The sequence below is a fragment of the Saimiri boliviensis genome, chromosome 16 (assembly GCF_048565385.1).
Source record: "Saimiri boliviensis isolate mSaiBol1 chromosome 16, mSaiBol1.pri, whole genome shotgun sequence".
NCBI classification, from domain to species: Eukaryota; Metazoa; Chordata; class Mammalia; order Primates; family Cebidae; genus Saimiri; species Saimiri boliviensis.
Genome location: NC_133464.1, coordinates 60,438,146 through 60,452,499, shown reverse-complemented (window position 1 = coordinate 60,452,499; position 14,354 = coordinate 60,438,146). Strand labels below are relative to the sequence as shown.

Genomic DNA, 14,354 nt, shown 5'->3' with positions numbered 1-14,354 from the left:
GATGGGAGGTGAGGAGCCCGGGAGGAAGAGCAGACCCCACTGCCGACCCCCAGGACGTGGGGGACCTACAGGCGGCACCCTTCAGTGCAGAGCCCCCGGGCTGGGCCCACAGTGGCAAAACTGAAGAAGGAGGTGCAGGGAATGGGGACCCCTGACAGCAAGGGGAGCCAGAGGTCTCTGACAATGCCAGCCAGCTGTGACCACACCGGCTCCGCCCCAGTTCACCTCCCCTCACAGCTGACACTACTTGCTCTTGGGACCAGCCCTAGTTAATCACCTCACCTGCCGGAAAGCGAATTGTGGAAACTCCTTCATGCTTAGTGAAACAGACACATGCAGATGCCCCCACGTGTTCTGCCCTGGGCGGACGCTGACATACACCCTCCTCCCATCCTTTCCCATCTCGGAGACCTCAGACCCCTTTTTCCTTTGAAATGTCATCTACTCATGAGAGGTTTGCGTGGAGTAACTGGAACCATATGGACTTTGGGCACGGCCGCACCCGGACTGAAATCCTGGCTCCACGGCTAGCTGCTCCATCTTGAGAATCACCGAACTTCCGGGAAACAGCCAAAAATAGGACCAGACCCCCGGGATCGTCGTGGGAACCAACGAGGCAAAGTAGGTGACGTGCCGGGCTCAGATGGGGTGCGCCCACGTTAGCCCAGTCACCAGAGCGAGAGATTCCCACAGCAGGGAGGGCGGGGCCACGAAGCGCGGCTGCAAAATGACGAGGCGTGGGCGCGCGTCTCCACGGCATGCGGGGATGTGAGGGGGGCGGAAGGGAGCCTTGAATGCCCAGCTAAGGGTCTGATGCCATCATCAAGGCGCTGGCGTTTGTTCAGGAAGTGCCGTGAACGCCTGCGTGTCTGGGCGGGAAAGCTCTGGAGGGGGAACGTCGAGGGAGGGTGGGTTGATGAGCGCCTGCGGGGAGCAGCAAGGCCGGACTCAATGCTGCCGTCAGTCAGTCCCTCTCTAGATGCGTTAGAGTATTGACATCAGTCCTCAGAACCACCTTTGAGGCACTTACTGTGATGATCCTGGTAACCAAAATAACGACCAGAGAGAGGCTCTCAGAGAAAGTGTTTATTCAGGAGTAGGGCACTGCAACTGGAGTGTGCCTGCCATAGTAAAAAGCACGTGTGCCTTCAGGGTGGTGAAGGAAGACAAAGGTTTTTAAAGGGAAAGTGAGGATGACATCTTGCTTTGAAATAACCATCCTTGGCTATAAGGGTCTATTGCAAGAGGGATGCCAGTCCAAGGCTGGACAGGCAGGTACTGGGCAGGTGTCCTTCTAGAAGCATCTTTTGTGCAAGGTTCTGGTTTTCATAGTCTTCCGTGGTAGTTTTTGTCATCAGGCATTTATGCACAAGAATCTTTCTCTTCATGGCCTTCCCTTGTCTCTATTTGTCAGGATTTGTTTTTAACAAAAGTGACTCCATTCTGATTCTGACATCTTTCACAATCCCAATATTACAGGTGTGGAAACAGACTGAGAGGGTTGCTCACCCAATTATACAGCGAGCAGATGGTGCTGTAGGATTCAAACCCAGAACCCAGAGGCAGCAGCCATAGAACTTGGGAGATACTTAGGACTCACTTACTATTGATCAGGCACAGCTGCACCATTTCTGGAGGACACAGGCCTGTGGTGTGGGTGACCTGAGTAGAAGGTGACATGCTTAGCCAAGATAGCCCGAGATGAGGGACAGAGGCACACTCATATCCTGTGCCTGGAGACACGGTGTGGTGATGTCCAGGCAGCCATTGGACAAATGAGTCTGGAGCTCAAGAAAGATGTGGGCCAGAGGAACCCATTTGGGGGTCACTGAGATTTAGACAGCTGGGGGTTGCTGAGATTTAGGGAGCAGCTGGGGTCTGAGTGAAGAGGAAGTGATCCATTCCTTGCTGTGATTCAAATCTTGGGACCCACCCACCCTTTCACCTCCTCCATTTGTATCTTAACCTTATCTGACCTACATCCCACCTCAATCTGGGGTGTGGGGGCGGCTGGGCAGCAGGGGGACTCCACAGGCTCCATGTCCTTCCTCTGTGGCAGTGCTCATGCTTTGTCTAGGTCTCCACCCAGCCTGGGTGCACTTAATATCGTCCCAAAGTCTGCATTTGATCCAGCTCTGAGGGCCAGAGCTAGTCATTCAGAGGCTTGTAACCCTGTTATCCCAAAAACCAGGCTGACAGTGTTTTTATAAAGTGCCATTAGGACAAAGGGTGGTTGAACTCCAGGCCAGGGCCTCACTGTGTCACCCCAGCCCCACACTGGGAGGTCTTGGCCAGGACCCCAGCATCAGTGACAGACGTTGCTTATATAATCGCAGGACTCTTGGGGGAAAGGGGCAAGGCCCTAACTGCAGACTGGTTCCCTCAGCTGGGGGGAAAAGCCTCTGCCCTTTTCCCCGGGGAACTAAGCATGACATTCTCATGGCCGCGACCTGCTGGCCTGGATGAATGAGGCTCTGTGCTGAGGGTGTGGGAGGAAGGAAGAGGGCGTGCCTGCAGCTGCCTGGCAGCATCTGGCAGCACCAGCCGTGCCCTTCACCTTGACCAGGGACCGTTTCCAAGCTGAGTGGCTTTGTTCAGTTGTCAATGTGCTGTGCCCATCAGAATCCAGGTGTAGCACGCGAACAGGCTAGGATGCCAGGGAATGGGCACCCAGATGAGAGGACCAGAACAGGGCAGGTGTGACTGTTTCCCTTGCACCTTCAATTCTCCTCTTGGGTCTTGGCTCTTCTAATGTCCTCCCAAGTTTTCAGGTAGTTCCCGCACAAAACGTGTCACCCATCAAAAAAACACCTTTTATCTCTTAGCTGCCCCCTCCAGCCCCTGTTCCGTCTCTCTGCACTCCTTCAGGGTGAAACTTCTCCAATTTCTCCATGAGTGGGCTGTGCCTCCTCACCTGTGATGCATCCCACAACCCACCCATCTCTGGCTTCCCCACCTCCCTGGAAGATGCTCTTCCCAGGGCTCTCCAAGGCCTCAGAGTCACCAGATCCAGTGGCAATTTCCTGTGCTCAACTGATCCCTCAGCAGCAGGTGGCAGAGCTGGTGGCCTCTTCTCCAGGCCCTCTCCTCTTCTGCCGCCCAGGCAACCTCACACCGCTGTGCCCTCTCGGCTCAGCCTCCTCCGCCTCACAGCCGAGCACCATTGTGCCTGGGGCTCAGTCTCCTGCGCATTTCCTCTTCATCTCCCTATCTTCCTCCAAGCCTTCAGGTCTGTGGTTTGTGTGCACCTGCCTGTGGCTCTAGGTTCTGAAATCCCCCCCAGTTGTACGTGCCAGAAACCCAGGAAGGCACATGAGTCCTCTCTGCTTCTCACCTCTCAATCCATCGGCATTTCTGCTTCTAAGACTTACATCACATCTGAGCAGGTCTCTGCATCAGCACGGCCCCCACCTGGACTGCACCCCATCTCTGCAATCGTCCAAAGTGATTTTTTCATAGGTCACATCTGGTCATGGTTCTCTCCTGCCCTCAAATCCTCCAGTGGCTTCCCTTGCTGCTCGGAATCAAACCCAAAGTCCTGGCCACTGTCCTTAAAGCACACAGGACCCACAGGATCCAGCTGTACCTTCCTCCCACAGCAAGTCCAGCCAGTCTGGCTGCTTTTCCATTCCTCCCTAAGGGCCTTCCCCACACCGTTCCTTCCGCTGAGAATAGTCTTCCCTGCTTTCTTCACTGGCTGCTTCTTGTTCTCATCCTTGCTCTCTCAGCTTAAATACCCACCTCTGGGTTTCCCAGGCCCAACACAGAATCCTCTCACCCAAAATACCAGCTGCCTCTCCAGTAGGGTGCAAACCCCTGGGGCGGGGGCAATGTCTGTTTCCCTTATGAATGTCTCACCAGGGTCTGGCCCAGTGTCTGCGACATAGTAAATGCTCTCTCGTGAGTGAATATGTGACTCATTCTTTATAAAGCACAGTTTCACTTGCCTCTTTCTCTCCTCACCCCCTGGGCCCCATCACATCTGGGCCAAGGGCAGGTGACCCTCGCTTCCCTCCCTCTCCCCTCCTGCCCATGGCGCCTGCCATTCTGTCCTGTCACTCTGCCCTCTTTCTGCTCAGCTCACTTACATTCCTCTGTCCCCTCCCTTATTCCCTTCAGATGTCACCTTAGACCTTTATCATTTCTCATTTTGAACCAACCAGCAGCCATCCAATTCCCTTCTTCCTCTCCATTCCACACTAAGGCTGGAGTGACTGCTTTAAGATGCAAATAGGGGCTGGGAGCAGTGGCTCCTGCCTGTAATTCCAGGATTTTAGGAGGCTAAGGTGGGAAGATTGCTTGAGCCCAGGAGTTTGAAACCAGCCTGGAAACTGTCTCCACAAAAATAAAAATAAAAAATTAGCCAGGTGTGTTGGTGCATGCCTGTGTTCCCAGCTACTCAGAAATCTGAGGCAGGAGGATCGCTTGAGTATGAAAGGTCAAAGATGCAGTAGGCTGTGATCATGCCACTGCTCCCCAGCCTGGGTGACAGAGAGAGATCCTGTCTCAAAAAAAAAAAAAAAAAAAAAAAAATACACACACACACACACACACACACATATAGCAAATATGGTTGTGTGGTCTCTGCTTAAAGTCTTTCTATGGCTCCCTATTTCTCCCCGGAAGTGTTCCTAAGCCCCTTCATGGTCTCACTGTCCCCTGCCAACACCTTCCTCCTCCCTCTCCTTGCCCACAGATGCTACAACCATCTGTAGTCCCAGGGTGCTGCACTCTCGTCTGTGCCCCCGCGCTGGAAACTCCAAACTCCATAAAATTCAACAGTGTTCACATTTCCTAGTTTCATTTCCAAGCAGCACCTGCATCAATTTCTGGGACACGCTGCTCTCTGGTGGCCAAAATAAGTAACAGTTTTTACTGTGTTTCCACGAGGCTCTTTCTTTTTTGTTGTTGTTGCGACGGAGTTTCGCTCTTGTTATCCAGGCTGGAGTGCAATGGCGCGATCTCGCCTCACCGCAACCTCCGCCTCCTGGGTTCAGGCAATTCTCCTGCCTCAGCCTCCTGAGTAGCTGGGATTACAGGCACGTACCACCATGCCCAGCTAATTTTTTGTATTTTTAGTAGAGATGGGGTTTCACCAGGTTGACCAGGATGGTCTCGATCTCTTGACCTCGTGATCCACCCGCCTCGGCCTCCCAAAGTGCTGGGATTGCAGGCTTGAGCCACCGCGCCCGGCGAGGCTCTTTCTAGTCACATTATTGATGACTTGGATGGGACACAAGTAACGCATTGATCAAATAAATGCCTGCGTGACACCAGTCTCTGAGAGCGATGCCTAATTAGTGTATGAAACAAAATTAACAAGCAGTAAGACAAGCTGCAGTGCTGGGTTCAATCTGACCATGGCTAGGTTTAATAAGGATAAATGTAAGTTCTGTACCAAGGTCTGCAAACAAACTCCAGCTCTGCAGGTAGAAGCCTGGGTGCCCGGACAGGGGATTCTGATGACCCTGATGCCCTGTTGGGCCGAATCGCCTGTCGCCTGGGTTCCTGCAACACCTCTCTGGCTGGAGCCCTGGCCACTCTCCCCCAACACCAGTTCTTCCTCCACGTGCTGGTGATCATTCCCGTGAATCAGGCCCCCGGGGGAGCCATCTAGGGGCGTGCACACACACTGCACCTGGAAGAGACACGAGCTGGGGACAGGTGTCAACACTTTGGTGGTCCTCAAGGTCCTGGAAGAGGATGGGGGCCCTGGAGAGAAGGCAAAGTAAGAGACGAGAGGACCCAGGAAGAGTCCTGGGAGGAGAGGAGAGGAGAGAGATAAGAAACACAAGAACAGACCAACAAGAGGGAAGTGTTATGAAGCCAAAAAAAAGGGAGAGATTCCGGGCAGGCTGATACCACACTAAGGCCCAGGGCAGGGTTAGGCCACTAGGAGTAGGGGAGCACCTTCCCACGGGAGGAGGAGCAGAAAGACAGCAGTGGTTTGTGGAATAAACAGGAGGGATATTGAGAAAGTTAGCACAGGTTAACCCTGTGGGGTAAGGGAAGCTTTTTGAACACTGGAGAAATATATCGCTTAGCAACTGCAGCATAACCAGCCTCCTGAAATGCAGTCACTTAAATAACACCAATGTTTGTTTCCTGTGTCTGTGGTTTGGCTGGGGGTCACCTAATCTGGGCTAGGCTGGGTGGGGTGGCTCTGCTCCAGATGTCTGGTGAGGGCAGAAACACAAAGTGGAAACACACAGGCTTTTGGAGCCTCACGTCAGAACTTGCACGAGGACATTTCCACCTCATTCTATTGAACCCAAAGTCAAGGGGGTAACAAGTTCCACCTGCTAATGGAACTGGCAAAACGTGTGAAAGGGAGGGGTGAAACACCGGGGGCACTGATGACTTCTGCCGTGGGAGACATACGGAGTTGTAATGGAAAGAAAGGACATCAGAGGGAGAGGCTGGACAACATGAAATGCATATTGTGCAGGGCACGGTGGTTCACGCCTGTACTCCCAGAACTCTGGGAGGCAGAGGTGGGTGCATTGCTTGAGTTCAGGAGTTCGAGACCAGCCTGGGCAACATGGCAAAAACCCCATCTCTAGAAAAAATACAAAAATTAACCAGGCATGGTGGCACGCACCTATAGACCTGGCTACTCGGGAGGCTGAGGTGAGAGGATCACCTGAGCCCAGGAAGTTGAAGCTGCAGTGAGCGAGGATCAGCCACTGCACTCCAGCCTGGGCAATGGGAGTGACATCCTGTCTCAAAAAGAAAAGAAAAAAAAATGAAGTGCATATTGGGAAAATCATGAAAGGCATTGAATTTGGAGCAGATTCATGTTCTGCCTCTGCCAGTAGTTAGCATTGTAGCCTTGGGTGAGTCGTTTAACCGGAGGCTCCATTGCATTATCCCTACAGTGGAAATGCTAAGCCCTAGCTCACAGTGTGAACATTAAATGAGGTGAAGTAAAATGTGCTTCCCTGTAAAACGCAAACCTAGCTACAATGAAGCAGTAAGTTTCCAGGAGAGGTGGGAGGCTGTCACAGGACTGCAGGAACACAATGGCTACTTTCAAGTACTCCAGGGCATTCCTGCGGGAGAGAAGACACAGAGAGGCCTGTGTTATAGATGAGGTCTGGCGACAGAAATGAGGGAGTGACGGGGGAGTAGTTTATGCCATAAAAATAACATGTTAATAACGAGGACAGGCCAGTGTGGCTTTAGGAGGTGGTGATTTCTTCATCGCTGGGGATGCTGGAGCAGAGCCCCGCTGACCTGTTCCTTTAGGGGAGTGTGAAAGAGGAGATGCAACTGCTGACAGGTGGTTGGATCCATCAGCTGTGCCCAGGCAAGGGCAGCCCACCATCCCAACACGTGGCAGGGCCTTCTATTGTTGTGGGAATTTCTGGGTGATTGAAATGGCATTTGGTGGATGTGGGCCAAGGCTGCTAAACCTCCGGCAATGCTCAGGCCAGTCCTCATCAATGGCAATGCCAATAGTGCTCTGGTGCATAAACACTGGACTAGGTGAATTCAGAGCTCCAATCTTGAGAGTCCAAATAAATGCATGATCTATTTTCAGCAAATGTAACCATGAAGCCCCCACTTTTTGCCGACGCCTCACTGAAATAATGGAAAAAGTTATTTGACTTCAGAAAAGTCTTAGCTGTGATTAAACAAGCAAAGTCACAACAGCTAAACATTGTAATCTATTTAAATAGGAAGGTTATACACACAGGGTTATAAAACAGTCACAGATACACATGACCATTATGTAACAGCTATGATAAGGCTATCAGCATAAATCATGGATTATTCTACCAGATACGTAACAAGAGCCAACTACTCTGCTTGGAGACACCACAAACAAACACTGCACATTTTATGAGCTCCTCCTTTGCTTGCTACCTAGGACAAAAAAGGGGTCTCTGGAGATCTCTGTTTTCTTCAAAAACACTGACCAGGCAGTTTGAACAAATACCTTCCTGTTTTCCATCAGCACTCATGTTTTCTTGATTTGGGGGCGTGGATCATAGTAGATTCAGTAAATATTTGCTGTTGCTGTTTCTGCTGCTGCTGTTGTTTTTCTCGTTGACATGTTTTTATAAGAAATGCATGTGGCCCTTTTCTCATTAAGGCATTTTTATAAGAAATGCATGTCACCCTCTCCTCCCCCTCAGTTTATGCAGAACCTGTGTCATCAAAAGGCAGGGGGAGAGGGTGGCTGCAGAAGGGCTAGAAAGCAGTTCACCCTTCTTGCAGGTGTCAAACGATTACCAAGTCAGTCACTGAACTGACTTCTTAAAAGAATTCTCAGAATTGTCTGCAGGGTCCCTGATGGTATCTGATTCTGGCCTTATCCCCAGGGTATGGGGAGGCAGGAAGCACTGAGGTTGATTTATCACTTTGGCATCAACTTCGGCTAAGAAAGGTGGAACCTCCCTGGCCCAGTCATCTTAAAATGTGAGCCTTCCATTCCTCAACAAGGGGATGGTCTGGGCATTATTAGACTAGCTATCATGGGATGTGAAGCAGTCATCTTGGTCCACAAGATAGAGCTTCATCCTAAGAATGGCAGAGCAATATGCTAGGAGCATGAGCCCCTGACAACTGTGTGTAGCAAAGCCACCTGATCAGAGCATATTCTTCCACTGGAAAAAAACTGTATTAAAGTAATAATTATTTTTAAATTTCTCCATCACAGTAGCCAAACCTGTATGTTAACTAATAGAAATTCCAAACTGAGGAGTGTGGGCTTTGTCAATAATACAATGTCACATAAAATGTTTGGTTTTTTAAATACAGAATGCTTTGCAAATGTGCATGTAATATTTGCAGAGGAGCCATGCTAATCTTCTCCATATAGTTCCAATTTTAGTATATGTGCTGCTAAGGGAGCACTAAGATTATTATTATTATTATTATTCAATTTCTTGGCTCTTAGAAATGATAAAATGTTTTTTATTTAATTTGTTTTTGTTTTTTTTTTTTTTTTTTTTTTTGAGAGAGTCTAGCTCTGTGTGCAGTGGCACAATCATGGCTCACTGCAGCCTCAACCTCCTGGGCTCAGGTGATCCTCCCACCTCAGCCTCCCAGGTAGCTGGGACTACAGGCACATGTCTCCATGCCTGGCTAACTTTATATATTTTTGGTAAAGACAGGGTTTTACCATGGTGCCTCAGCTGGTGTGTATCTCCTGGGCCCAAGCAATCCCTCAGCCTTGGCCTCCAAACTGCAGGGATTATAAGCATGAGCCACCACTCCAGCCTAAAAATTTTTTTAAAAAAAGAAAAATCGTAGCTAAATTAAGGCAGTGGCAATGAGAGTAGAAAGATGAAAAGAAAAGGCATTTTGGAGACTGAAGCTACCCAGTTGGACAAAAGAGAAAGGTAAGGATTTGAAGTTTTAAATCTTAACCACATAGAGGATGCCTATACTGACTTTGGGAGGCCAAGGCAGGCGGATCACTTGAGGTCAGGAGTTCGAGATCGGCCTGGCCAACGTGGTGAAACCCCATCTCCACTAAAAATACAAATACAAAAATTAGCTGGGTGCAGTGGCATACACCTGTGGTCCCAGCTACTTGGGAAGCTGAGGCACACGAATCACTTGAACCTGAGGGGCAGAGGTTGCAGTGAGCTGAGATGGCACCACTGCACACTCCAACCTGGACAACAGAGCAAGACTCTGTCTCCAGAAAAAAAAAAAAAATGATTGTATGTGCCTTCAAGAAAACAATGGCAAATAGAGCATTATTGCTTGAGGACTCACCTTATCTAAATTTTCTTCCTTTAAAAATTTTTTGTAGGCCGGGCGCGGTGGCTCAAGCCTGTAATCCCAGCACTTTGGGAGGCCGAGGCGGGTGGATCACGAGGTCGAGAGATCGAGACCAACCTGGTCAACATGGTGAAACCCCGTCTCTACTAAAAATACAAAAAAAAAAATTAGCTGGGCATGGTGGTGCATGCCTATAATCCCAGCTACTCAGGAGGCTGAGGCAGGAGAATTGCCTGAACCCAGGAGGCGGAGGTTGCGGTGAGCCGAGATCGCGCCATTGCACTCCAGCCTGGGTAACAAGAGCGAGACTCCGTCTCAAAAAAAAAAAAAAAAAAAAAAAAAAATTTGTAAAGACCAACAATTACAAACATATCCTTAACATTATTTGTATGTTTAAACTGGATGCAATAATAAATTGAAAGTCAAGTTTTCCAGAAAGCAGATTTAACAGTTATTTTTTGGTTAGGCTAAAAAAATAAAATAAAAAGGTATATTCATACCGCCCAATTACTGCATTCTTTTACTTACTCATTGAACAATTATATTATCCAATGTATGCCAGGCACTATTTAGGTGAATGAGATACAAATGTTTTAGCACGTGTATCTACATGCTAAGCATCAGCATTATCTAGCAGTGACCTCCTACTGTTAACTGATGTTTCTTATTCAGGATCTTTCGCTTGATCTCGATAACTTTTACTGACATGTACTTTAGCTATCGAATCAACACTACTTTATTGATAACTGAATTCTTGCAACTTAGGTTTTATAAGGTTCTTCAATAAAAAAGGAATTAAACATTTATTTTATATTTATTTATTTATTTTGAGTTGGGATCTCACTCGATTACCCAGGCTGAGTGCAGTGGTTGGCTTCCCGCAGTCTCAAATCCTCATCTCTGCCTCCCCAGTAGCTGGGACTATAGGCACATGCCACATTTTTGTTTTTTTGTTTGTTTGTTTGTTTTTCTGTAGACAGGAGTCTCACTGTTGCCCAGGCTGGTCTTGAACTCCTGGATTCAAGCAATCCTCCCTTCCTTGGCCTCCTAAAGCGCTGGGATTGCAGGCATAAGCCATGGAGCAGTGCCCAAAATTAATTTTAAATACATCAATTAGGCCCTGTGCAGTGGCTCACACCAGTAATCCAAGCACTTTGGGAAGCCAAGGGGGGCAGATAACCCAAGGTCAGGAGTTCAAGACCAGCCTGGCCAGCATGGTGAAATCCCATCTCTATTAAAAATACAAAAATTAGCAGCGCATGGCCATGTCTGTAGTCCCAGCTACTCCAGAGGCTGAGGTAGGAGAATCGCCTGAACCCGAGAGGCAGAGGTTGCAGACAGCTGAGATCGCGCCATTGCAAACCAGCATGGGCCACAAGAGCGAGACTCCATCTCAAAAATCAAACAAACCCATCAATTATGTTACTGTTTGTTTTGTTTTGGTATTCCTAATGCGAGATGTCTACATCATGTATTGTTGATTCAGTTGTTCATCAGTTAATCCTGAATAACTGAAAACTAAGCTCAAGGCAATAATATATCGACTTTTCTTTTCATGCATATCAAACTGCTAAATCTACCACAAAATATTAGCCTTTCATCAGCTTGGTTTTCAGATCCAACACATTTTCCCCTCAAATAAGACAATGCATGCAGTCCACTACAAGTTTAAAAAAAAAAAAAAAAAAAAAAGAGGAACGAAAAAGAGGTTAATTCTGTCTCCTTCCTCCCACCTCAAAAAGAGCTCAGAAAGTAAGGTGGTTTCCCTAACAAAGCCTCCTCCTGCTCCAGGAAGCGACCAAGCACGTCATGGCAGACCCAGAGATTTATAAATCTTCAACATATCGTCACCAAGGAAATCAAGATTTGACAAATTCTTCCTTCATGTCCCCTGTTTTCTGCAAGACCACCACTTTCTAGCTTAAAAAAAAAAAAAAAAAAAAAAAAAAAGCTGCAGGAATGCTTGGCTGCCCGCTAATGAACAATCTTGCCCAAAAGCAGAACTTGACGCCTACTCTTACCAAAGAATGGCCTTAGTCAAAGAGTAACCCCCCGCGAAGAGCTAACAGTGTAACAGCCGCTCCCTCGAAAATGTCGAAAGAGGAAGTCTCTTGAATCTCAGGATAGCAGTGAGGCACTCCCCTTCTATTACCAGCTTTGTTCCTTTCTCTATCAGGCAGTTCATCAGCTAGACTCTTTTGTCAAAAGGGGTTGATGGTCAGAATCTCTGCGAGACAAAGATTCCAGAAAGAGCACCCAGCTCCCACAATGACCAAGAAACCAAAGCCTGGGATCTCTACTATTACCACCATCACCACCACCACCACGCCTCGCTCTCTCTAGCCAGGGATGAGGCTCAGGGCCAGGAAACCCATCCTTTCCGTGAGTGAGATGGTGCCGGGTCTCCTCCCTTAGGCCTCTCCTTTACCCCAGCGTTCTCCCGGGACCCCTACACTACGAAAAGCCTTATGAGTTTTCAACCCCTAAGAAGCCCAGTTCCAGCCACACACAAGATGGCAGCCCCGAACCTACTGGAGGAAACAGTCGCGCTATCACACAAGTGATGCCGGCCTCTCGACTGCGAGTAGCCCCATTGGCCCAGCCAGAGAGCGCGAGTCAAGCCGAGAGCGCTGGCAGCCAATCGGGAGGCGGCGCGTTCGGAAGCCACTGCGGTGCCAGAGGTAAGCGCGCCGAGTCTCTGAGAAAAGACCCAGTGGGGAGTGCGACCAATCGGTGGGTTGCTGGCTGGGTGGTGGGCCGGCCAGAGTCCGACTCCTCCCATGTAGTGATAGCTTTAGGTGGGTCTCCCTCGTCCTGAGCGGAGGTTCCGCCCTCCCTTGTTCCCGGCGGAGGTGGGGCAGGGCTGTTGTGGTTGAGGTAAAGGCTGGTAAACGGTAAAGTACTTCCTGGCCAGAGGGCATCCGGGGCCGGGAGGGCTGAGCGGCTCGGCGTCGGAGGAGAGCCCCACCCGTGGAGGAACCCAGCCTAGCCAAGCGAGCGGGCGGAGCTCAGTTCTCAGGTCAGGCGGGCGGAGTAGAAAACGCGGCGGAGCAGCCGGGTGAAACCAAGGCACGGCCATGGATGGCCCCCGACAATTCCTCTAGCCGAGCGGTCGGAGGACCTGAAAACGCCGCGGAGCCCTCGGCCGCCAGAGCAGGGACTGGACCCCAGCCCTTGCAGCCTCCCTTCTCTGGGCACCCACGTGCAGTCCTGGCTGTAGAAGGAGCCTCGGGCAGAGTTCTCAACCCCCATTTCAGCCTGTCTGTCTTAGGGAGCAGCCTTAATGAGAGGTGATTCCTAAGCTGCTGGGAACCTGAGGCTGTCAAAAGGACGGCAGGAAACGGACAGCAGTATAAAACCCAGAAGCAGAACTTGAAGGTTTAACCACTAGCCCATTTCACAGGTAAGATTACACGAGCCCGTAAGTGCAGCAAGAGCAACATTCACCCAAGATCACAGAGTTCAGATTAGATAGTAACACTTCCTGATTCGCTATCAGCCACAGCCCAGTAAGTAATTAAGTAAGGAAAAATACTGTGCTTTTGGCATGTGGAAACCTGCAGTGAGCTCTGTAAATATTAACGCATGAGGCCAAAGAGAGGAGTAACTTTGAAGAGGTCAGATGGGGTAATCAAAGTATTGGCTCTGAAACCTGGCTGCCTGGTTCCAATTTTGTCTGCCACTTAACGGTATGAGGTGCCTTAGCTTCCTCATCAGCAATCGAGCTGCAGATTTAATTCACATGACTGTTAGGGGATCAAATAAGAACACGTGAAGTATTTAGAAGAGTGACCCGTGGTTCTTAATAAATGTTTATTGCTGTCCTTATAATTAAAACGTCAGAAGCCGAGAGGAAATGGTGTGTTTTTAAAGCCTATTTTTAGAAACGAAAAGAAACCACACACTGAAGCAAAGCAGACTACCTTAATTATTTTTCTGCCAAAATGAAAAAGAAGGGGTAAAAGTTTTTTAAGCCCATTTACTCTTTGAAATATTAACACCAGTTGTCTCTGGATGATGAGATCGTGTTTAAATTTTCCCCTTTATGCTTTATTGTATTTTGTAGATTTTCTGCAGGTAACATCTTTTACTTTTGCCCGTTAAGTTGTTTTCAGATTTTCAGGTGTGAACGCTGGTAAGAGCTTTTTAAAAACAAAGCTATGGGCCAGCTGCCGTGGTTCACGCTTGTAATCCCAGCAGTTTGGGAGGCTAAGGCGGGCGGATCACCTGAGGTTAGGGGTTGGAGACCAGCTGATCAACATGAAACCTGTCTCTACTAAAAATACAAAAATTAGCCGGGCATGGTGGCATGCACCTGTAATCCCAGCTACTCGGGAGGCTGAGGCAGGAGAATGGCTTGAAGCCCGTCGGCCCAGAGGCGGAGGCTGCAGTGAGCGGAGATTACACCACTGCACTCTAGTGTAGGTGACAGCGAGACTCCGTCTCAAAAACAAACAAAAACAAAGCTATGGCCAAACAAACACAAAGCTATGGTCAGCGAGGTGGCTCACACCTGTAATCGCAGCACTTAAGGAGGCGGAGGCAGGTGGATTGCTTGAGCCCAGCCTGGGCAACATAGTGAGACCTCCTGTCTAAAAATGTAAAACTTACTGAGT

At 49.2% G+C, this 14,354-nt stretch overlaps 1 protein-coding gene and 1 non-coding gene across 6 annotated transcripts in view; one reads left to right on the top strand and one right to left on the bottom strand.

Annotated features, from left to right (window-relative positions):
- The first annotated feature begins 209 nt into the window (after positions 1-209).
- The window catches only part of SETDB2 (SET domain bifurcated histone lysine methyltransferase 2), a 65,008-nt gene continuing 50,863 nt past the window's right edge, over positions 210-14,354 (top strand). Inside the window, exon 1 of one of the 5 annotated variants that reach the window (XM_010330087.3) lies at positions 210-621. The gene's annotated coding sequence lies outside the window, so the exon portion shown is untranslated. Of the gene's footprint in view, positions 622-11,695; positions 12,420-12,462; positions 13,142-14,354 lie in introns of those variants that run through there. The other 4 variants (XM_010330086.3, XM_074387686.1, XM_074387685.1 and 1 more) reach the window with 4 other exon arrangements.
- LOC120365805 (U6 spliceosomal RNA) lies at positions 8,757-8,862 on the bottom strand. Its single transcript, XR_005580653.1, has one exon. It is a non-coding gene; the product is annotated as a U6 spliceosomal RNA (small nuclear RNA).